This window comes from Cyanistes caeruleus, chromosome 4, assembly GCF_971803275.1.
Source record: "Cyanistes caeruleus chromosome 4, bCyaCae1.hap1.1, whole genome shotgun sequence".
Classification (NCBI taxonomy): domain Eukaryota; kingdom Metazoa; phylum Chordata; class Aves; order Passeriformes; family Paridae; genus Cyanistes; species Cyanistes caeruleus.
The window spans coordinates 46,832,253-46,854,796 of NC_141704.1; the positions used below are offsets into that span (position 1 = coordinate 46,832,253).

General features: G+C 39.3%; 1 long non-coding RNA gene across 1 annotated transcript; it reads right to left on the reverse strand.

Annotated features, from left to right (window-relative positions):
- Positions 1 to 4,534: 4,534 nt before the first annotated feature.
- LOC111937233 (uncharacterized) lies at positions 4,535 to 10,078 on the reverse strand. The gene is made up of 3 exons (XR_002868505.2): positions 10,001 to 10,078; positions 7,802 to 7,870; positions 4,535 to 4,588 (listed from the first exon to the last, which is right to left on the reverse strand). It is a non-coding gene; the product is annotated as an uncharacterized LOC111937233 (long non-coding RNA).
- Between the last annotated feature and the right edge of the window lie 12,466 nt (positions 10,079 to 22,544).

Sequence of the window (22,544 nt, forward strand, 5' to 3'; positions counted from 1 at the left end):
TTTGCCTGTGTGTTGACAATGTATGTTCAGGTAGTGTTACTTGTGAAAAGAAAATCCTGGGAGGTACCTGCTTGAACCTGTCCATGGCAAGAAAGTCTTCTCACTTCTGTGCATTTTAGGTGTAGTATAAATAGGTAGGTAGGTAGGTAGGTAGGTAGGTAGATAGATAGATAGATAGATAGATAGATAGATAGATAGATAGATAGATAGATATAGATATTCTCAACATAGATAGATAGACAGATAGATAGATAGATAGATAGTCACAAAATTCAGCTTGCTACCAGTGCTAGCTGACAGACTTTGCCAAAATGGACTGCTTTCATCCTTTTCCCAATAGGTGATGGAGGAATCCTAGGAAGGGCTTCCTTACACCATAGATATCCTGGTCAGAAATGCAGCTACAAAATTTCTCTAGAGCGCTGTGTAGATGGTGCCAACTAGTTGTCTATGGGAGGTTTTCCTTATTCTGATTGGTTTGGTTGGGAAAGAGTTAAATTTATTCACAGAGGACGGTGGGGGATTGTGTTTTGTATTTCTGATGCAAATGGTGTTGATAACATCAGGATATTTTGGTTACTGTTGAGTGATTACACAGAGTCAAGGCCTTTTCTGCTTCTCAGACTGCCCCACCAGTGAGTAGGCTGGGAATGTACAAGAAGTCGGGAAGGGACCTGACAGGACAGCCAACCACAGCTCACCCAAAGGATATTCCAGACCATATGGCATCACCCTCAGCAATAAAAGCTGGGGGGTGGAAGTTTCAGGAGGGCTGCCATAACTAATGTACTGGCTGGGCATCCTTTGGTTGGTGGTGTGCAATTTTCTTTTGTGTCATATTTTTTTTTTTTCAGTTGTCAATTTTTCCCTCTAGTTTTTCAAATAATTAAATTGTCTTTATCTCAGCACATATTTTCTCACCTTTACCCTTCTGATTCTCCCTCCATCTTGCTGTGAGGTCATGAGAGAGTGACTGCATGGTACTTAGTTGCCTATCATGGTTAAGCCATGAAAAGAATTGAACTGCCGTATGAGCCCATTAACTTCTCCTGAATCCCTGGAAATAACAGAATTTAGTTTGGGTAATTTTCATGAATGTGCATCTACAGTACTTAATTTCCCTTGTTTCTACTCTGCTTCACTCCTAACCAGTATTATCCTAATATCAGTAGGAGAAATAAAAGAATGGGTGAGATTAATCTGACTAAATATAAACATCTACAATAAAAATCATCACTTCTGGCTGTCTTTGTAGTCAATGGGGAGAAACAAATGTTTATGACGTATGATTCATCTCATTCTGAGGTAGATGTCTGTGGTGGTTTTGGGTAGAGTTAATTTTCCTCACAGTGGTTGGTTTGGGGCTGTGTTTCAGATTCATGCTGAACACTGGGCTGATAATATAGAGAAGTTTTTTCTGTTGCTGAGCAGGGCATACACAGAACTTTTCTTTTACCTTTTGTACTGCTGTACAGGTGAGGAGACTGGGGGTGTGTGGAAGGATGGGAGGAGACACAGGAGACACAGCCAGGACAGGTGATGCCAGTCAACCAAAGGGACAGTCCAGACCATATGACATCATGCTCAGTGCATAAAGTGGGGTAGAGAAGAAGGAGATCTTTGAAGTGATGGTGTGGGGCTGGCTGCTCGTTGGGGTTAGACACGAGAGTGTCTAAACTCGTTTGCAGGAATCATGTCCTAAAAATGCCCGATTCTCAACATAATAGGAGCCTCTGATGACAACTTCAGGTGTAGGTCTCTTCACTTTAGAATTCCTTATCCAAAGGGAGATGAAGTGAATCTCACACAAGGAGATGCTAAGAAGAGATAAACTACATAAGGCCAGACTATCTAGCTTAGTACCACCAGAGCCTGATGCCTGAGACAAGATACTTAAAGAATAATGCAAGACCAAGGCAAGTATTATCTTTCTTTGTTATCCTCTCCCAGCTTCTGGTAGTCAGCAGATTACAGTCTCCATGTGCCAGAGGTTTCCCTCTGAATCACTGCTTATTATGATGTTTTCTATGCATTTCTTTAGACCAGAATAGAATATTTAGAATTAATATATCCCACTGGCCCTCCCCATCAAACCTTCCTCTGAGGCTTCAGGATTCTTGTCCAGGATTAAAAGTGTCCTACTACTCCTAATCTGCCCATGTATGGAAATGTTTCAGTCTAATCCCTCTGTACTTTCTCTATCATTGTATTCAGCACAAATGTGCAGCATGGATCATATTGATGTGTTTTATTCTTAGTTTCTTTCCTGATATTTCCTAATGTCCTAGCTGTCTTTTTGACCACTACTGTGTATTACACTATTTTTATGGGTAATTATTCACCATTAATCCAGAACTGGGTTCCTTAATAGTGGCATTAATAAATAAATGAACCATAAGGAATTTTTTGCCTGTGTGCATTGCTTTACACTTGTCAAATAAACTCCAAATCCTATTTTGTCTCTTATCCCTAGAAGATTCTTCCACAATTCTTTGAATTTTTCTTGATTATGGCTACTCTGGTCTATTTTTTATGGTCTGCAAATATTGCTGCCTTCTTGTTCATCCAGTTCCTGTATAAATATGCTAAACAGGACAGTTCCAGAACAGTTTAACACCGGACAACAGATGTATACTTCTTTGGAAAGTGACCTCTTAGCCTCAATCTTTGTTTTGTGTATTTTAAGCAGTTATTTATCCTACAACAGCTTAGTTTTTTTAGAAATTCTTTACTAGAGGACCTCACCATAGTCTGTTAAATTTTATGGTGAGCATTTGCTAGTTAGGGATTGAAAGGGGTTTTACCACAGAGAGGTGAAGTGAATTGTAAAATACACATTGCATTATCAGAGAATTGGGGCTTTAGGTAGTGGAGGAGAAGCACAGAAGATCAACTTGTAATAAATAACAGAGGAATTGTGTGGAAAGGGAAAAGAATGGGAAAAAAGATAATTGCTTTCATTATACAATAAATTAGTTTAAATAAGCTGCAGTACAGGTGCTTGGAAGAGCAAGGTTCAAAGGAGGAATCTTTCCTCTCCCTGTTTCAAGCCTGCTACTTTAGAGTCTGCCTGCCTGCTTCTAATGTGAAACCGTAGCACACCATGTGAAGTATAAATATGGATTCCTTTAGAGGTTTGATGACATTTTGTTGGAAGACACAAACATGTTTCTTGCAGATTTGTGATCTGCAAGAATTCATTGTGTGCCAGTACATTGGGGACTGTGCCATAGATCACAGTTCAAAATTGCCAGTTCACTCTATTTATTTACCTGGGTTAATAGAAACAAAAGAATATTGAGTTGCAATTAAGCTGAACTTGGAAAAGGATTTATGAAACCTTGTCAACTGTGTTATCCAACACAATACCATTTGTGGGAGAACAAAGATTGTTCATTTAGGATATGTTGAAACCATAAGTGAAATCACCTTACAAATATTTTTTCTCCTTGAATGGATAACATCTGACGGAGGGGAAAGCAATGCCTAACCCACTATTAAACATTACCAGGTTACCATTACAGTTAATTAGTAAGGCCTTACCCATAATCCTCTGAAGACAATCACTTTCTGGCTGTGACCCAGGCCTGCTGCAGTATAGGCTCACTGACTCCAGAAAGCTGACAAAAGTTGTTTTTCTGCAAGAAGCATGTTGTGAAAGAAGCCTAGTGAAGGTGAAACACGTGTTGTTACTTCGTCTTTAAGAGACCAGTTTGATCACAGCACTTATGATGTTCATTTCAATGACAGGGAAATTTTTGCATCAATTTTAAAAACATAACTCTATGTGCTAATTGCTTTTTTCCCTTGGCAGATACCTAAATTTAACTAGGAACTTATTTTAAACTTATTTTCAACTTATGCCACAGTTGAAAACTCACTAATATAATATGAAAATCATATTTGAAAGACTGCAAGATTTTTTCACCCTTTGAAGAGAAGAACTTCTTTGGAAATCTGGATGATGGGACAGAGTGTATCCTCAAGTTCACTCATGGCATAAAACCAGGAGGAGTGGCTGATACACCAGGCTTATTGGACTGCTCTACAAGGATGACCTGACAGTAATGCTGAACATGTTTGTGTGAGGCATGTGTTTGCTTTTTGGATTGTGCCAATATGGCCCACTTCCTGAATAGAAAAGTGCCAGCATGACTGTGGCTACAGCCCATTCAGCTGCTGAAATTAATAGAATGATGTGCTTTAATCCATAATGGCATATCCTGGTTACCAAGAAGGAGGTTCAGGGGCCATCAAGGTGCTAGCTCCCAGGTAAGCTGTCTGGTAGTGGATGGATCATACAGTAAGCATGTCACTGGACTGCCAGACCTCTATCACACACAACTTGAGAACAGCTCAGCAAATATCAGCACTGACTACTGGAGACAGTAAAGGAGCATAAAAAGGGATTTCTGTTCCTTACAGGATTTCTGGCTCATGGTGACAAGCTATTTCTGATGAATATCCTGGTATTAAAGTCCCCACATTTTCAAGGTGAATTTCCAATGACCTTTGAAAAGAACTCTTACCTTTCCATTTCTTTCATACTTTTATTTTACTCTTATTCTAGCTGGTGATGTCAGAAGACCTGAAAATCAGAAAAATGTGTCATTACTCAGCAATCTTGTTGCTCAGCTGGGCTGTATTCTCCATAAGCTGCATTCAGTACTTTGCTCATTGAAACACCAGTGTGCAGGTTGCCCAGAGCACATGTTGCATTATAGGGTCTCTGCCAGGGGGACATTGGATAAGAAGACCTCTTGTGGCAGGCGTGGTGGCTCAGCACGTTCCATTTGTGGAGCACACTTTATTAAACAGAGAGTATGTAAGTGGGCTAATTCACCAAGGCTTCGTGGCTTTGTACTGGCGACGGAAGCCTCCTCTTTGAATTTTCTTGTTGAGCTACTAGTTGTCATTTGGCACTCCACATTGCTACATGGGTCAGGGGTCTTAAGGAGCAGAAATGGAGCATGTTTACCTCACTAAACTAAGTAGCCTTGGTCTGATGTTGTCCATAAGCTTGCCTGGGGTTCAGAACTTAGCTACCTCCTCATCCAAAGCGCACTGAGACACTTCATCTGGAAAGCATTATCTACCAAAATGTGTGAACAAAGGCATTCCTCACAAAATTTTTTTGTGGGTGCCACCCTCATTAGAAAGCTAGAGCATGAAGACATCCTTCCCATCCTCCTCTACATAAATGTAATGGTAATAATAATGTAACGTAATGTAACGTAACAAAATGTAATGTGATGTAATGTAATGTAATGTAATATAATGGTTTGAGCCTTCAGCTTTGAGGTATAGGAAATCTGGATCCAGATCCTCTTCATCTTAAAGACATGAAGATTCAGATCTCCCACCTGATTGCCTTAAACCCTGGCTATGGGGAAGGAAAGAGAAGTGAACATAGTTCATTTTGTCAAAGTAAATGCAAAAAAGAAAGTTAAGGCCAGAGAACAAGAGGGAGATCTGGGCAATTTCCTGAAGGAGGGACTCCTGATCTATACTTTCCCATAACTATTCCTGTTTATTATATCAAGAAGTCACTGCATAAAAAGAACTGAACTGAAAAAACCCGAAACAAACCTTTTTCATGGGCCTGAGTGTTTTTGAATCTAACCATAGTTCCTTTCTTTGCTCGCTTTTATGGTGCTCTATGTCTTTGATGCCCCTGCAGTCAATTGCCTTCATTTTACTGTAGCAAGCATGGTGGCCTGTTACTGTAACGTTATTTCTGAGAACAGTGACATGCCTGTAAGCTGTGGGTGTACATGCAGAATATGTATTATGTATGCCTTAGCCTCACTTCCCAGAGCAGAGGTATTATTCTTACTTTGGCTCACTTAGTAATTTCACTAATGGCTGGGAGAAGAATAATGGAAATCTGGAGATTTGGCTCATGAGATACAGCTGCTGTGCTGTGAGTAAAGCCCCCTTTGGAGATATCATTTGGGGCCAATTTCCTTATTTTGTAGTCAGGCAAAACTCCCATTGACGTCAATGGGAATTTTCCTTCCATAAAAAATGGGGGCTCAGGTTTGGCTCTGATTGTTTTGTCAGCTTGGACCACTTCAGATAATGCCATTATTCTGAACACCCATTGGTGGGCAGAATGCCTCTGTAATGTATTTAAGATATCCTCAGGTTGCATAAAGAAGTAAACTAAGGAAAAACAAGTAATCAGCAGCCTTTTTTTTTTAGTCCTCCCTAATGCATCTTGTATGAGTTGTTGGACCTCCTCATATGCATAAAGACAGCAGGTATTTTGAATTTAATCTCTCAAAATGCCTTTTAAATCAGACATATGGTAATAGCTTGTAAGTAGAAATGTTTATAAAAATGCATCACATTCAGGGGTATTCATAAATGTGAACCACTTACTCCACCCCAAGCTTAGGAAAAGTAAATGTTATCCATTTTCACATAGTTTTTTAGCCAAAGTCTTTTAAGCATATAACTTTACAGCTTTCATAAAAAGGGAATAAAAATGAAAAATGTGTTTTGCAATGAATCTGCCACTGATATGAGTGTTCAGTTAAATGGACCATGCAAGAAAAGGGGAAAGATTTGCTACTGGGGTATTGCCAGTGATATCCTTTGACACTTCTATGGTCTCATGTGTTCCCGATCAAGCAGTACAGAGCACTGGAAAATCCCAAACCAATTAGCTTGAAACTAGAGCAGTCTGTATACATTTGATATGCAGTCAGAGGACTCTGACTTGAAATGATTGGCACTGAACTATGGCCTTTCTATTAACTTACCTTAAACCATTTTTGCACTTTTGTTGACACAGAAATTCACCAACTCTATTTATACCCTGGAAAATTGCATGTTTCTGCTTAGACAACAGATTCAAACTGTGTTTTTACTAGTGGCAGCCATTTGGAATTCTTTCCTACCACACTGTATCCCATTTCACTTTAAATCTTCTCTTCTGGACACACACAAGATTCATACTTCTGTAAAATCTAGTTACCAAATCTGGTAATTTATCATTGACATTACCTAGCGAAATATGTAACTGGTTCTAGTCCAGCTCTTAAATTTGTTGTATTTTGTTCCCATCACATAAATTTCAGTTTTCCTGGTGCAGTTCAGTACAGTTCCCAGTGGAAGATACAGGCTGCCATACATGTTGTACTGCATGTGCAGAGACAAGAGTGTCAGCTGTGCTGCCTTTGTCTTCAGCCCCAGCTCTCCCTCTTGTCCTTCTGTGCAGCTGGTTTGAGGACAGATGACTATGAAAGGACTATAGATGACTATAACAAGGACTGTTGGTTGATTCCACTTCAGCCACTGTTCAAACACTTAGAGCTGGTGAATGCTGAGATGGCTCATAGAGTTCCTCCCACCTTTGTGGTGCATTCCAGGAAGAATCAGGAAGGGAAGTTCCAGGGAAGAGCAGACAACACTCCTGATGGCAGAAAGCCTGCCTGTAATCTGACCTGGGAACCAATGTTGAGTTCCCGTGGTTTCTCTACCTGTAATCTTTTGGTTTTGGTGTGACCCCCCCAAACACCAGGTAGCGAGAGAGCTGTTGGCCTGGGGAGACAACTCCTCTGCTGTCCAACCATTCATTCTGGTGAAAGAAAAGGGAACCCTAAGGAAAGACTACCTATTTCCATCTTCTACTCTGTCACACACTTATACACTTAGAAAGATGTATTTAGAGCATAGTAGAAGCTCTTAATGAAGTGTGAAAAACAGAATGCTCCAGAGAGTCGTTTTCCTTGTGAAGCTAAAAAGCGGAAGTGCATCATGAATATATTTGCATTTTTGCTACACACCGGCTTACCTTCCAGAAAGCTGAAGTCTTCCTTTTCCAGTGCTACAAATCTGGAACTACTCATAATGATTAAATTCCCTTAAAGAAAAATAAGAAAGAGTGAAAAAGAATTATTTACTGGGGCCAAGGAATGCACGAACTACTGAAAGAAGAATTTTATAACTGTTTAACACAATATAACAGAGATGTTATGCCAGTCTTCAGGATAAAAAAAATAGTCCCATGAGGAATTCAGCTTCTTACTTGCTGTCTTATGTAATTTCATTCTTCTCTATATAGATACTGTTTATTTTTGAGTATAAAAGTAGTATCAGATTTGTTTTTCATATGCAAGAAATCTCATTTCCATCAGTTAACCTACTGTGACTGAATTTGTGTTCTTGGGCATAAGGAAAGATACTTAGATCATTTTTCAAACAACTGACATGTAAAGGACCTGCCACTACTCTTCCAAACACACCCAATACAGATGCATCCTGGTCTCTGGTGGTAGAGAGTGTGGTTCAAGATTTTGCTCTCTTCATGGCAACTCAGTTTTCCTCTTTGGCTACACTGACCACTGCATCCTGAGCAGGCACATGGACTCCCTGCCCTGCATATGGACAGTTAACCCCTACAGTAGAGAAAATGGGACAGATGTCAATCTCAGGGATGAGTGCCATGAGAAACTGTGATTGTTAAAAATGTTTCTTTCTCCTCCTTGTCTATACACCTCCTGGGAAAAGTCCCTCCCCTTCACATTATTTGGGAGAGTATTAATTGTCTCATGTCACAACTGGGAAGTATTCTAACAGTTACATTTAACAGATCATCCTGGGAAGTTGTTCAAACTGATGTCCTGACTGTAATTGTTTTACTAGCATAAATGTAGTCCAAAATATCACAAATCCTCCCCATTAAACTTGGAACACTAAGGAGCACACTTGAACTGGTTTGCATGGCAAGCACAAATCTTAGTGTGATATGAGTTCTCATTGTTCTTTTTGACTTAAACCGAAGTCTCACTCAATATTGCTAGTTAGTGGTAATTTGGGAAGGGAAAAAATGGTGAAGACAAGTAAGAACAGCGTTAAGAAATAAGCCTTTAAAATGTTGAATAAATGTATCTATGTAGTTTTTAAAAAAAATGATGGACATCTCTCAAGACTGCTGAAATAATATTATCCCTCCATTTTTCCCCATTCCTTTGTCTAACCAAGAATAATTCAGTACAGCTGAAATTTGGAAGCTGAATTGAAATGCAACTGGGACTAATCCCAGTAAAGTTACTTGCCTCATGCCAGCTATTGACTTCAGTACAATGAGTAATTTTAATTGCATCATGAGTGTCTGAAACACCTTCTGTTCAACAGGCCTCTTGGAAAAGTGAAGGTTTTTTGTTGGGATAAATCCTTTTTATTTCTTTCTTTTTTACAGTGTGTGAGGACTTAAAAATAACTTAATCATCAAACTGCAGACTAAATTAACAGTGTTCAGAACAAAGCAAAAGGACTGGAAAACATGCAACTCTTTATAATTAATTTTCAGTCCCAGTGGGAAAATGAACCAATGTCATTTAAGCTGAAAAGTAATTATATTTTGCATATTGGTACATGGACACCTTCAGAAGTGCGAGTTTGGTATTCTCACATTTGTTGAGACAAAAAGAAAATCCAAACTTATACTTGCAACTGTATTATTTTTTCTTAATTATTTCAGACCTTTCATCTATTGTATCATGAACTTTTTTACAGAGAAAAACAAACAATCCAGTAATAAAATTAGTGTAATTTCATGGTTTTAACTTCCTTTCTTATGAAGTGGTCAAAAAGAGCATGTTTATTCTATTTTCGTTAGAGAACATTTTGGCAAAAACTTAATTTTGGAATAACTTCCTTGACATTTCACTTACCAGTGTAAAGAAGAATGAAGAGGGGCAAAAAAGAATTTCCACCTGGACACTTCTTCTTTGATGCTGCCATTATTCTGTGACAACCATCAGCTATTCAAAATCTTCCTCAGTTACAAGAGAGAATGATATTTATGTGCTAATAATGTATGTTATATTTGTTATGTTATATGTTATTTTTCACAGTACGATTTGTTTACCTTCAACTTTGAAGTTCACAGTTATCCTAATCATCTTGTTTGATGAATCATCTAAAACTGCTCCTAATCTAAAGCATGAGATATAGGCTTTGGAAACTGAAAACAACTTCAGGAACTTACCAGTTCTGAAGATCATTTTTGCAGTATCAGGATCAAAGCAAAAGTGTTCCTGGAATTCCTTCTCAGCAGAAGATAGTGTTTCAGGAAATCATCACTAGGTCAAAAACATGTATGGTACATTGATGTACAACATCCCTGAAGAGTGTGTCTGTATCACATTAAATGCCACATTAGCCCAATATAACGTGTGTGATGTATAGGCTTGACTATGCCTCTGCACAGTTAAAATAGATTTATAGATCAGTGTTTTCCTTATGTGTCAGGAGAGTTGTTGGAAAAAAGTACCCCACAGTATCAGGAAGTGGGAAAAACCTGGGAATGTGGTTGCATGTAAGGATAGAAACCCCTAATAAACACTGTACTCTGAAACTGAAAGGCTGTGGAGCAGTTATTAAGCCCATTAAAACTAACAGGAGCAGTTCTGACCACGAGAATTAATGCAATTCACATACAGACTGGAGTTCTCTGAAGAAGTTTGCATAAAACAAGAGCAAACCTGAAACCTTGTAAAAAACAAAACCAACCAAACTTGAACTGAACCAAGCCTTTTCCTGAGGGTTGGAAAAAAATTTGATTAATTGTTTAATTTTCACATTCCTCATCTTTTCCATTTTCAGCTGGGAGAAAAAGGGGACAAGAGAGCATTTTGTGGTATTTTTACTGGCCTCACTGAAGCTGAAGAGGTATTAGAGGTAATCTCATGAGAAAGTTTGACCTTGCAAGATTTCCGATTGATTTCCAAAGCCAAAGATTCAGATACATTTGGACAGACCTTTAACAAACATCCAGACTTCAGCACGCCTGCCTGAAATGAAGATCCAAATGTTTTTATATACTTTCCTTCCCGTCCTTGATGAGCACACATTTATATTGTGTGCACATTTGGATGTATTATTTGTGATACTTGGGAAAGTACATGTACATTCAAGTTCTTGTCAGAGGGATTTTGGGGTTTAAGTGCTAATTCATTACTCAAAATAAAAGTTGATATGAAACATAAGTGCTAAGTACTCCAGAAAGTACATTATGAAAAAATGGTTGAGCTATATGCAGTCTTCAATCTCATTAGGAAGTGCGAAAGAGAAGGAATGGAAAAAATTAACTTGTCAACATAGCCATATATAATTTTCAAAGAGCTCAATGTGAGCACAAGATGTTGCGCTGACCATTGAAATAAATCAAAAGCTGTGAATTGTTTCAGAGATTTATTGATTTAATTACCAATCATAACACAATGTGTTTGTTCTAAAGTAATCCTGTAAAAAAGGAAAAACATGCATTTATGCAGCTCTTGAACTGAGAAGCAGAGCCTTTGAAAAGGGTGAGTTACAGAGAGTGTGTAAATCTCTCTTTACTATGCAAAGCTTTAAAAAGCTTTCTATAGAGAAGTGCAGCATCAACAGAGCATGCTGAATGTTAGAGATTCCAAATGAGATCTTTTTGACCTCAGAGTAGCTGAAGATTTCTCTAGGATCTTAGTCATCACTGAAACCTGAAACAGGAAAGGAGCACACTGACCAGGAAGATGATTTAGCATGGGAAAATCATTGGCACTTTTCAGTTTTACATGCAGACAGCACCTAAAAATAACTACCCTGAAACACTTTGTACCAGGAGAGCAGGAGCCTGAAGAAAATTGCCAGATACTTCTATCTGAGTACTTTTCAGCATTTCTTACAAGCACAAGCTAAAGTCTGCTGAGGCAGTTCACAGGCTGCAGGTTTGTGTGAAAGTGCTGTTCTGGGACAGGTCTGCACAGATATGGAAGCCAGCATACCGGAGGAGTATGGGAAACAGGAGGAAGCAAACTGACATATAATTATGGATAGGGAGCAGAAAGGGCAAATATACACAGCATAATGCAAAAGAAGTCACAATGATTAAATTCACTGTCTTATGATGGATCCTTTTGTCGAGGTCAGATTTTCCTCCTCAGGAAATTCTGCTGAAAAACCTTTGTTGGACTGAAGAACCTTGCTGGGGTTGTCCAAAGAACCCACTAGGCATGTGATAGATCTTTTTGCCATAACAGCACAACACAGTTTATACATTTATTTGAACAATTCTTGCAATCCAGAAATTTCAAATGTTTTGATTTTCAGGGACTTGGTTCTTCCAAAATGGGACCAGAGTAAGCTTGTGTCTGTTTGAAGTGAAAAATCAGGGTACAAGGCCTTATGAAATGGAAGGTGAAGTAAGTGAATTCAACTTAGCATTTTAGACTAAAAAGTATCTCCTCCTATAAGGAATTGAGAACAACTCAAGGATTCCCATCTATTTCACTTTTGGTCCATTTCCCGCATTCAGGGGGATGAAATTAAAGACAAATTAATATTACTTATTTGGGACAAAATTTTATTTTCCAGGCTGTCCACTGGAAAAATTAACCTCTAAACTAAATCTCTGGGATTTAATTTTGACCTGATTTTTGTTGGTCATTAAAGAGTAAAGTTTAGTAACATCTAAAATAATGTAACCTACATCTCCCTCAGAGCTGGAATAAACAGAAATTTTAACAATCTATAAAGTTTTATGAGTGACTGAACTTCAGTCAACAGTGCTTCAGTGGGATTTCTAGAAACATCAAAAGACTAAAAAGTCCAAATATAACACCATTCCACTTTGGTGGCTAAGAGTTAATAAAGTTAAAACCTCTTCCAAACTCTGTCATTTAACTCCATATCATAACTCTTGTTACACAAAGGTTCATTGCCAAGAATTCATAGTAGTAGAAGCAGCAAATGAAAAATGGCCAGAAAGAGCACACTTTTGTTAGGCAACACAGTCCAGGTACAAGATTTTGGCTTCTGTGAAAGAAGGGGAAGTGGCCAAAACTGCTTGAGTGTAACAGCCTCCTGATATTATGCAATTATGTAACAATGAGTCTAGTCATTAATATCCATTTCAGCTGTCTCAGAGTCCTGAGCAATCCAATGCCATAACCTCTCCCAAAGTGCATCAAGTCAACAGCCCAAAGAGGTTCCCAAGACCTCAGCAAGCTGAATAATAATGATAGCTGAGAATAAATACCTTTGTTCGTTAAAATTAATCATTGCAATGCTGGAGTCTGTGACCAGGTCATTACCTTAAAGGCAGGTCTCGATGTGGCAGCTGAGCAACCACAATGAAAAAGCTCATATGCAGAGGGCATGAAGCTGTTCTTTCCTAGCTCATCACCAGACCAGGGGAGGAAGATATTATGAGTGAAAATCTGAGCTGGAACTTGCCAGCATGTCACTGGTGTGGCAGGGATACTTCTATGGCTATAAGATACGGCCATTATCTGGGGCTTGTGTTCACTAACTGCAGGAGAGGAGGTGAGAAGACAAAAATAGTATATGTAAGAGACAAAACCAATGAAGCAACAGAGGCTATGACAGCACTGACCCAGAAACTGAGCTTCCCTTGCTGGGAAGAGGTGCAGCTATAGGGAAACCCTCGCACTGTAGTTCAGTGTAGGCAGAGCTAACCACCCACACTCTCTGCTGCAGCCATTTGAGGTTTGAGGCCTCAAAAATACATCTGCAGAGCTAGAGGGAGGAGACTGTCTAGTTTCTATGAAGTCCCTAATTTTTTACTGATTTCCATAGGTCAGGCACTTAAACACCTTTCATGGACATGGCCCCTTATCTTTATAAAAACGACTTAGATTCCTTATTAACAATTCCAAAGAGAGATTCCTCACAGCCACTGCTAACACTTCTAAAAGTGGCAAGGGCTCTCATGTGATGTGCAGGTTGGAGGCAGGTAGCAAAACTACAAGTTTTCTCAAGGTCAGTCGTGGTGGATGACCTCAGTGTGGGTTAGATGAAAGCATATGAGAAGTACAAATTGAACAGGATTTAGCTGAAACCCCAGCCTTACATTTGCTAGACCAGTGCAGGAACAGAATTATGGAGCTTATTCCTCTGTGCCCGGACAGAGAAGCCTGCAGGGAAGGAGAAATTAAGTATTTTCCATAGTAGTATTCCTTTTTCATAGGGATGGGCAGATGAAAGCACAGAGGTGACTAAGGAAAAAGCAGAAGTGGTGATCAAGGCTGTCATCTTTGTCAGAACACAGGTGCAGAAGCAGACAGTTTGATAGGCCAATATATTTGACAGATAGGGTGAGGCTAAATGTGAAGGATCTTAAAGGCAAAGGTAAGTTGCTTGTGTTCAAAAATGCAAAACCACTGCAAGGACACAAGGAGAGTGGTGATGCAGCCAAAGCAATGAGCTGGGAACAGGGCTCTGATCCTGCTATTTTAGATGAAAGTGAAGGCAGCAGTAGTGCTGGAACATGGCTGGAGACCAGATTATTGCAGACTAAAGGCAAAAAGATGTGATGTTGCTGTGAGCCTTAGCTGGCTGCTGCAAGAAAGGATGAATCTGTGAGCTATTATGTAAGAGAAGACAAATTGAATTGGCTCATACAGTGACTGAAAGAGGGAGGAGAATCTAAAATTTTCCCTGATTATGGGCTGGAGGAAGTATGAGGTTAAGAGCAGTTAAAAAATTGGGAAAAATTTACCATAGATTTAGTTTCAGACATTAATGATTGTCAGAGATGTGGAAGCAAACTGTTAGAATGAGGATTACATAGAGAAAGAGAGAGAAATTTGCAGAGGTAAATTTCTTTCCTCGGGGAAGGAGATGGGCACCTAGAAATGGGATAGAGCTCAGATCTTTAAAGAAATCTTTCTGCCTCTCTGACCTCTCCTGTTGTCTAGGCAGTTGGAAAAGTCATGGGCAACACCAGGTATTTGCTTACTAAAAGCATAATTTGGGAAATTTTGTTAAGTTTTTCTCACTTCAACAGCAGGTTGTGGGTTGGTTAGGTGGCCAGCTGACTCCACCCCAGACATTGCAGATACTGATGGGGGCTACTGGCAATAATGGTCATAATAGAATTTGTGGGTTTTTGGAAAAGGACAATGCTTTCACTGCAGTGATAAGACCTACCCCAAAATGTGACCATTTCCTGGATGCAAAATGGGCCTAGTCTTCTATAGATTTTATATAAAATCAGTAGACAGGGAAATACTTGCTGGACATGTCATTCTCATCAAAACCACCAGCTTTGCAGCCAGTCCCATCAGCATGCCATGGTTCAGTTTTTCTGTAGTTTCCTTGCTGCCCCCCTCCTCAATCATTTTTATTGATGGACATGGCACAGTCATATTGATGGACACCTTGCCAGTCTCAAGAGAAATGGGGCAGTAGGGGCTTCTGTGCTGTCTTTTGGTCACTCATTTAAGCACAGAGTGGCAGACTTGATGTCTAATGTGAGATATCAAAATGAGCTGGCCTTGAAAGTTGCTCCAAGACCCATCTTATGACAGGTTTTAATTCCATCAAAGAGTATCAACAAGATTCTCACAGATTTTTTCTGAGAAACCTCACAGAAACTGTTTGAAGAGATAATAGTAATTATTTCTTCCTATAAAAAAACCACTTTTTTGACAATGCCTAAAGATCAGAGTGATGGTTGGAGTGCTGAGTTTGATAAACAGAACATCTTAGCAACCTTTTTGGCTTTTAAAAAAAACCAAAAGAGGCAAGTCTTTTTATACCTGAAATAATTATTAAGAGTTTTTATTAGGAAGAGATCAACGTGTTCAGCTTCTTTTATAGTAAACCTGTCTGGTGGGTTGAGGGAGAGGGGGGAAAGTCATGCATACTCTTTATACAATCTGGTTGGATTGCTGGCAAGTGCACCTGTAGGGCATATGTGAATGTATAAACCCACACATGTTCACTTAAAAGGACACCGTCAGCTTGCTTCAGAGTTTTTGTTTGCTCTTTAATCTGCATTAATACCCCCTTAGAAGCTTAAAACCCATTATTTATTTCCCTATTGATTTCCTTCTTCTCTTTCCCCTTGTCAGACCCTTTCTGTGTGTGTTTTGCTTTGTTTTGAGTGGAGATAAAATTAACACAGCTGGTCTTATTTAACAACCCAAACAACTCCAATTTGTACCTCGCATTATCAGGGCAGTGAGAGCAAGGACAAGAGCGTCTGCAGACAGAATTCTGGGTGGGCACTCTGGGGGAGTGCTGCTTCGTGGTGCTGTACTTAGGCCAGCCTTTGAGAGGGCACCAAGGCAGTGCAGTTCCTGTTTTGGTCACCCAGACCTGTGAGGGACGACAGACACATTAGAGACGTTCAGTTCCCCTAAAAATGTGAGTAGCCACTTGCTGTTCCTTCTCGAACAAAATGAATTAAGAAACAACTGTGGCCTTCATCTTAGTCTGTGCAGTCAGGTTTACAACAATGCAATTGTGTAAAGGGATGTGGTATAAGTGCTGCTAAGTTTGAGCACTTCTGTTTTCAATTCTTGCTGCTTTTATGATCATGGGTCTGCAGTGATGCAGAGCTCCATAAAGTGCCCTGGGGGCAGAGGCTGCCTGTACTTGCCATCACCTCGGGGTGCTGCAGGCAGCAGGCACACTGCAAGAGGCAGCCAGTAAAAGTCCCCTGCTCCTTGCCCTCTCCATATGTGGGGCAAAAGGGTGCAAAGAAGAGCTTGCAAGAAAAGCAGTGATGGCAATGAGTCATTCAGAGTACTGGGCTTCCCAGGTAGATTGAAGTGGTCAGAAAGAAAAGAGCAGAGAAGCAGGTAAAGGAGAGTTTCATAGTCAATCCACTCTGCAATAGGTCTGTGCTGCATCCTACAGCTACCTTTGGAGATTCATCTGTGGTCATTGCTCACTTGGGCATTGCCTGTAGGATCTGTTCCAGAACAGGTTAGTTTAGCTGCTGACTCTCATTTTAAGGTACTTGATCAAGGGAGGAGACTGGCAAGAAGGTAGCCAATGTTCAAGGATCAAATAATGTTTCTGTCTTCATCACTGCAGCTTTATCAAAATCTAGTAACTCCCCTTTAAAGTTCCATGTGGATGAAAGGGTTTTGTGGTTTCACTAAATTTTCACTCTAAAGGGAGGAGCATTGCTTTTGACAGCTTGCTTAACACTGAATGAAGGCAAGCAGCACTGGTGCTGGCCCTGTGTTGGTGTTCTCTCTGATGGTGTGTTTGGACCAGCTTGCAAATGAACCCTTGCAAGCACAAAGTGCATGAAGGTCTCATTAAACAAAGCACTTGGCTAAAATAAGCTGTGCAAGAGATCAAAATCTGGTGTTTCATCCATTTTTGAGATTTCAGAGGGCTGCTGTCCTTCAGAACATGACTCTTCAAAGGTTGCCATGAAAGACCAGATTCTGATCTCAACAGTAGCTACAAAAACAGAGCAAAATAACAGGGTGAAAAGAGAAATAGACATCCAGTCTATTACTGGATGAAGTATTGTATGCTCCCACTCGGTTTTCAGCTTGCCCCATGATCAAAAAACCCCAAAATTCCGCTGATTCCACCAGGCCTTAAGCCATTCATTGATAATGCAGGTTTTCCTGTTCCTTTCATCTGCTGCTGAGGGATAATACACAAAGGCTGAGAAAACACTCTGAAAATGTCCGAGATGAAAAGCCACCCTCACAAGGAGGTCAGACCCGGCTGTTTTGTCGTCGGCTAAGCAGCTTTCCTTCCTGGGCTGGTGGGATGCCAGTTCAGGGCTTCCTTCTGCCATCTCCTGCCCCTCCGCAGTACTGCGAGCCGGGCACAAACAGCTCAGCCTCGGGCACTGCGCTCTGCCAGCCGGACCTGGCCTTTGCCTCAAGGTTAGATGATCTCATCCCAGTCGTACATCAGGAAATAGTGGGAAATAAGCTGTTTACAATAGTAAACATTAAAACGGATGCTCTAAAGTGCCTTTAGGCAACCGTGTCTGAACACATGCATTAAGAGAATAGCTCACTTCCCTAAGAAAATGTTTTTTCCCTGAGGTTTTTTCACCTTGACCTTGTGGTGCTAGCTGTCCCCACGCCCGTAGAGGAAGGAGCTTCGTTCATCCCAATGAGGTAAGATGCCCAGCATTTTTGCAGGACAGCCAAGAGGTCACTCAAAGAAGAAAGCAATAAACCACCTACTTCCACAGTGTTGCTAGATAGCTGCACACTCCTGCAGATGCTCAGATGTTTTGCTTCCTTATAAAAAAAAAAAATAATATTCCTTTTCCCCACTTTCTTTTAAACCTTCAGACTGAAGGATAGCATTCAGTAAGTGGTAAGGTTACTAAATAGATACCTCCCAAGCCTGCCCTCACCTCAGTATACATTAGTCCCTGTTGTAGCTGGGTGGGTTATGAATATTTGAAAATATTTTGCATAAATAAATGGGGCATTATTTAGTTTCTGCTGTATCCATCCACCATACTGCCAGATTCAGGTTCTGCATTGCCATTCTGCTGCATTTTTTTCTTAGCTGTCAGTAAGTAATGTTTTCACCTTTTGAGAAAACCTCAGCTACAAGCTATATTTACACATGTATGTGTATATATTATATATGTCTATATATTTCAGCTGGCATTTAAACAAAGATAACAGTGATAGCTACCAACTTATGTACCTGCTATTTTGGTGTAAGATACAGCACTACCTGAGATGGAGGGGTTCAGTTATTTACTGTTTTTTCCTAAGAAACTGATTTATATTTTCTCGTGTTTTTCCTCATCTTATTTTGGCCCTGGGTGTGTCTCTTCCTTGTCTCTTTACAAATATTTTCTCAGAAGTATAAGGTTAAAACCCCATTCACCTCTGACTTGGAGTTATGGACGTGGAAGTCCCTTCCCTGCCAATTTCTATGAACAACTGCTTCTAAAAGTTCAAATGACAGCTTTCCTGGCAAAATGCTGCTTCTCATTTCCCTTCTTTTGTTACATTTTTGTCCTTCACAAAATAATTAATGATTTTGGTTCTGCTTTCCCTTACCTTCCACCAATCTTTGTTTAATTTTTGACTTTGTAAATTTATTTTGGAATAGAAAGATCTTTCTCTTAGCTCTTTCTAACAACCTTCTGTAATACATTTTATGAATGGTTGTGACTTTTACAGACTACAGCTTATTTGGGTGTGTGATTTTGCAGTACTAAAGTTTTCAATAAAATTCTTCTCACCACAGATGTTTAGCTAAGTAAAAAGCTGACCTTTTTCTCCAGTTCTGCTTGGGGTTACTTCCATGTGTTGTTAAGCCCATCTAACTAACATTGGCACATTAATTTTGTTGTAAGAGTGTAGACAATAAAAGCTAAGTAAACCTTGATTAAGATCTCAAAATACAGAGAGGTTTTGGTGTGGGTTTTTTTGTTTGTTTTTTGTTTTTTGTCATCATACTATAGTTTATTTTAAAAGAAAACAATTTACTTGACCAACTCTTCTGGGGCATTCTTAACCTGTAAGGTTTGTTTCCTTGCTTATGAATACAAATACTATATCAATTATTTGCTTTGTTTTGGTTTGGTTTTTTTGTTTGCTTTTGCTTTTTTTGTGGTCAGGGGCAATCTCTGTGTGGTTCTGAGCAAGATGTAAGGTTTATTATACCTGCCAGAACAGCCCAGGTGTCAATGAACCTTTCCAAGCAAAGCTCTGCATACAGAGCTGGTCACTGGGAGTTAAGCAGGACTCTGACACAGAACAAGTCCAGGACATTTTCAGGGCCAAAGCCTGAAGTAATGAAAAAACACAAGTAAAATTATGGTATTTACACACTGAAGAAAAAGATATATTCAACAGAAAAAACTCTGCAAGAAACCAACATAAAGGTGCAAAGCATTATGAAAAAGTTATGTTTAGTTTACAATTTCTGGAACAGTACTCTTACTAAAATTTGCTAAAAGATGCAGTATCAATTTCACCCTAGTAAAGAACCTGAGCATACCCTGGAAAAAGAGAACTTAGTAAAAGAACATTTTGTTTGCTGCAGTGTACCTTCTTTTTCCTGTTTCTTCAGCTGTAATGTGTGCATTACAGTACACACCATATTTTAATTTAAATTTAATTTAATGTGCCAGGCACCAACAATTACACATCATTACATACAAGTTCTTATCATCCCTCAAGGCGTGTTAGCACATAAGGTGTAATGTATATGTGAGCAAAGTCTCCACCATTACATGAGCTTCACATACCAGTTATTGTTATCTACAAAAGATTATTTATTAACAGAATAAAGGTGGAGAAATGTGGGTGCAGTTTCAAATTAGGGTTTCTTTCGCTTAACTTCCGGTTAGATGACTCACAGAGGGGTGTGAATGTGTACCTAAGGCTGTGTTTAATTTTTCTGTCTCTGTTCTCATAGTTTACTGTGTAGCACAGCCCCTGTATAGCCCTCATCTCTCTTGATTTCCCTTGCCCTAAGTAGCCCACAATATTATTCCTTCCCCTGTTTTCCCCAATATTTCCCTGTCATCGACTCTTTGACCTGTTCTCTCCCCTGTTCCTGATGCTGGAGCTGAGCATTTGGTTTGGAGAAGTGTAGGGATTGCAAAAGCCAGCTTTGTGTGCAGCAGTCAGGGTCGGTATTGCTTGGCCATGCCCCAAAAGACTTTCTGCAACCAGAGCTGGAGCCAAAGTAGTTATACCAATTTGGCAAATGTAGAGGATTCTTCTGTGCACCAAGTACACTGGGATTGCTCTTTAAACGCCTTTAAGTTTTCTCATGAAATGTGCAGTGACGCCCAAACAAGCCTAATGTGGTTAAGAACTCAGTCCAATGATCTCACATCCTCCACTGCAGTTGAAGGCTCATAAACACATTTTGTCTGTATTGGTATGTTGTCATAATTTGGGAGACACATTGCCTGGAAACACAATAGTTGGTTATGAAATTCTAGTTTGATGCTGAAAGATCACAGCCAGATGTTACATTCCAGTAATCAAAAATGAGTTATTGCAGGAACAAATAAAAAGTAGTGAAATGCTAATTTTATATAGCTCCTTTTTTTTTTTTTTTGTTTTTCTTAAAAACATGATTTATTTTTTTGTCTTTAAAAGCAGGGACTTCTCAGAGGAGACAATGGTGACTAGGAGAAATCCAAAGAACTATAGAATAAGTAGAGCTAGTTAGGGGAGACATTTCGTATTATTCATTAATTTAGGATGTACATCTGATTACAGAATGAATATCTGATTACATGCATTAAGCATAACAGAGCTCCAAGAAATGACCAATAGACTGTAGAATCAACTGCTGCAGGAGTAAAGATGGATATTAGAAGATATGGTAGATAAAATGTTTCACGGAAAATTCAGAATTTGCAGATACCTGCTGCACAAGGTAATCTCAAAGCTGTTCTTCCAGATGAGCTGCAGAATAAATGCAGAAAGTCAAGAGCTCTTTTCTATCCCAGCTCTATAAAGCATGTGATGGGATGCCAGACAGGGGGATATCTGTTCAACCAGTGAAGATGGAGATTAACAGAAGCATTCTATGGCGGGTAAGGAGATGCTTAAAATAGAGATGTAATCAAATAGTGTTGAAAGGGAAGATGCCATCATTGAAGAACATTAGTTTATAGAGGAACACAGCAGAAACAACAAAGGAGCAGATCCCAAAAGCCTGGGATCTTTATTTTTTAATATTTTTCCTGTGGTGTGGAGAATGGGAGAACCCAATGGGAATTGATAGTGACACAAAGGGTTAAGAGATGATCAAGATATGAACAATCAAGATATAGAGAAAAAGCTGAATGGCCTGAGGTCTTGAGGATTAGAGTGGGATGAATTTCTGCAAAATGTAATGTCAAGTGTTTATCTTGGACAGTGATAAGAAAAAACCTTGTGTCATAAACCAGAAACTAATCTGGTAAAATCTGAGGATGGGAATTTGTGCATATTATTTACGAGGATAAGTATGTACGACTGCTGTGATACAGACAAGAAAGACAGCTATGGTCAGGAGAACAATTACATGTAGAAAGAGGGATGGCTACTGCAGTTTTTCAGACCTCATCTGAAATTCCATATCCTTCATGGGGCTCCCTTATTCAGGAAAGATTAACTCAAATGGAAGTAATGCTAACAGCGTAAGGCTCAGCATCTTGTTAGGTGAAACTAGGAGAATGTGGCTTCTTTAGGAAAAAGCAGTCTTTCAGTTCATAAAGGTGTTAGGGAAAGAAAATAACTATTTAGGATAAAAGACTTAGCTGTAAAAAAACACAGAAAGCAAGTATATAAATGTAAACTAATAAAAATAAAAAACATGCAAGTTTTGGAATGGAAGTTCGGAGAATGTTCCTAGTCAGAATAAGAGCAGGAGCAGAGGAAGTGAAGAAAACAAACTGCTAAAATGGAAGATAATAAAAAAGGATATAATATGATATCTGCTCTAATAATAGAACACTTTATGTGACTCAAGAATAGTCACTGCACTCAGAGGCAAATTTCTTAAATTAAAAATCATATTTTTATAGTTCATGAGATCATTGTAGTTGTGGCAGTGAAGTGCAGTCTAGCTAAATGAGGCTGGATTCTTATGTTCAGGTGAGGAAAGAGCATTAAGATCATCTGTTCTGAGGTTTAATGTAATACAGCCCATAGAAACTACTCATTCATTTTTGCTCCAGGCTCAATGCCTCTCTTTCATCTAAAGCACGTCTTTTCAGAAAGGTATTCAGATTTAAGTACTTCAAGTGAAGTAGAATCCACCACATTTAACAGTAACTTCTATTG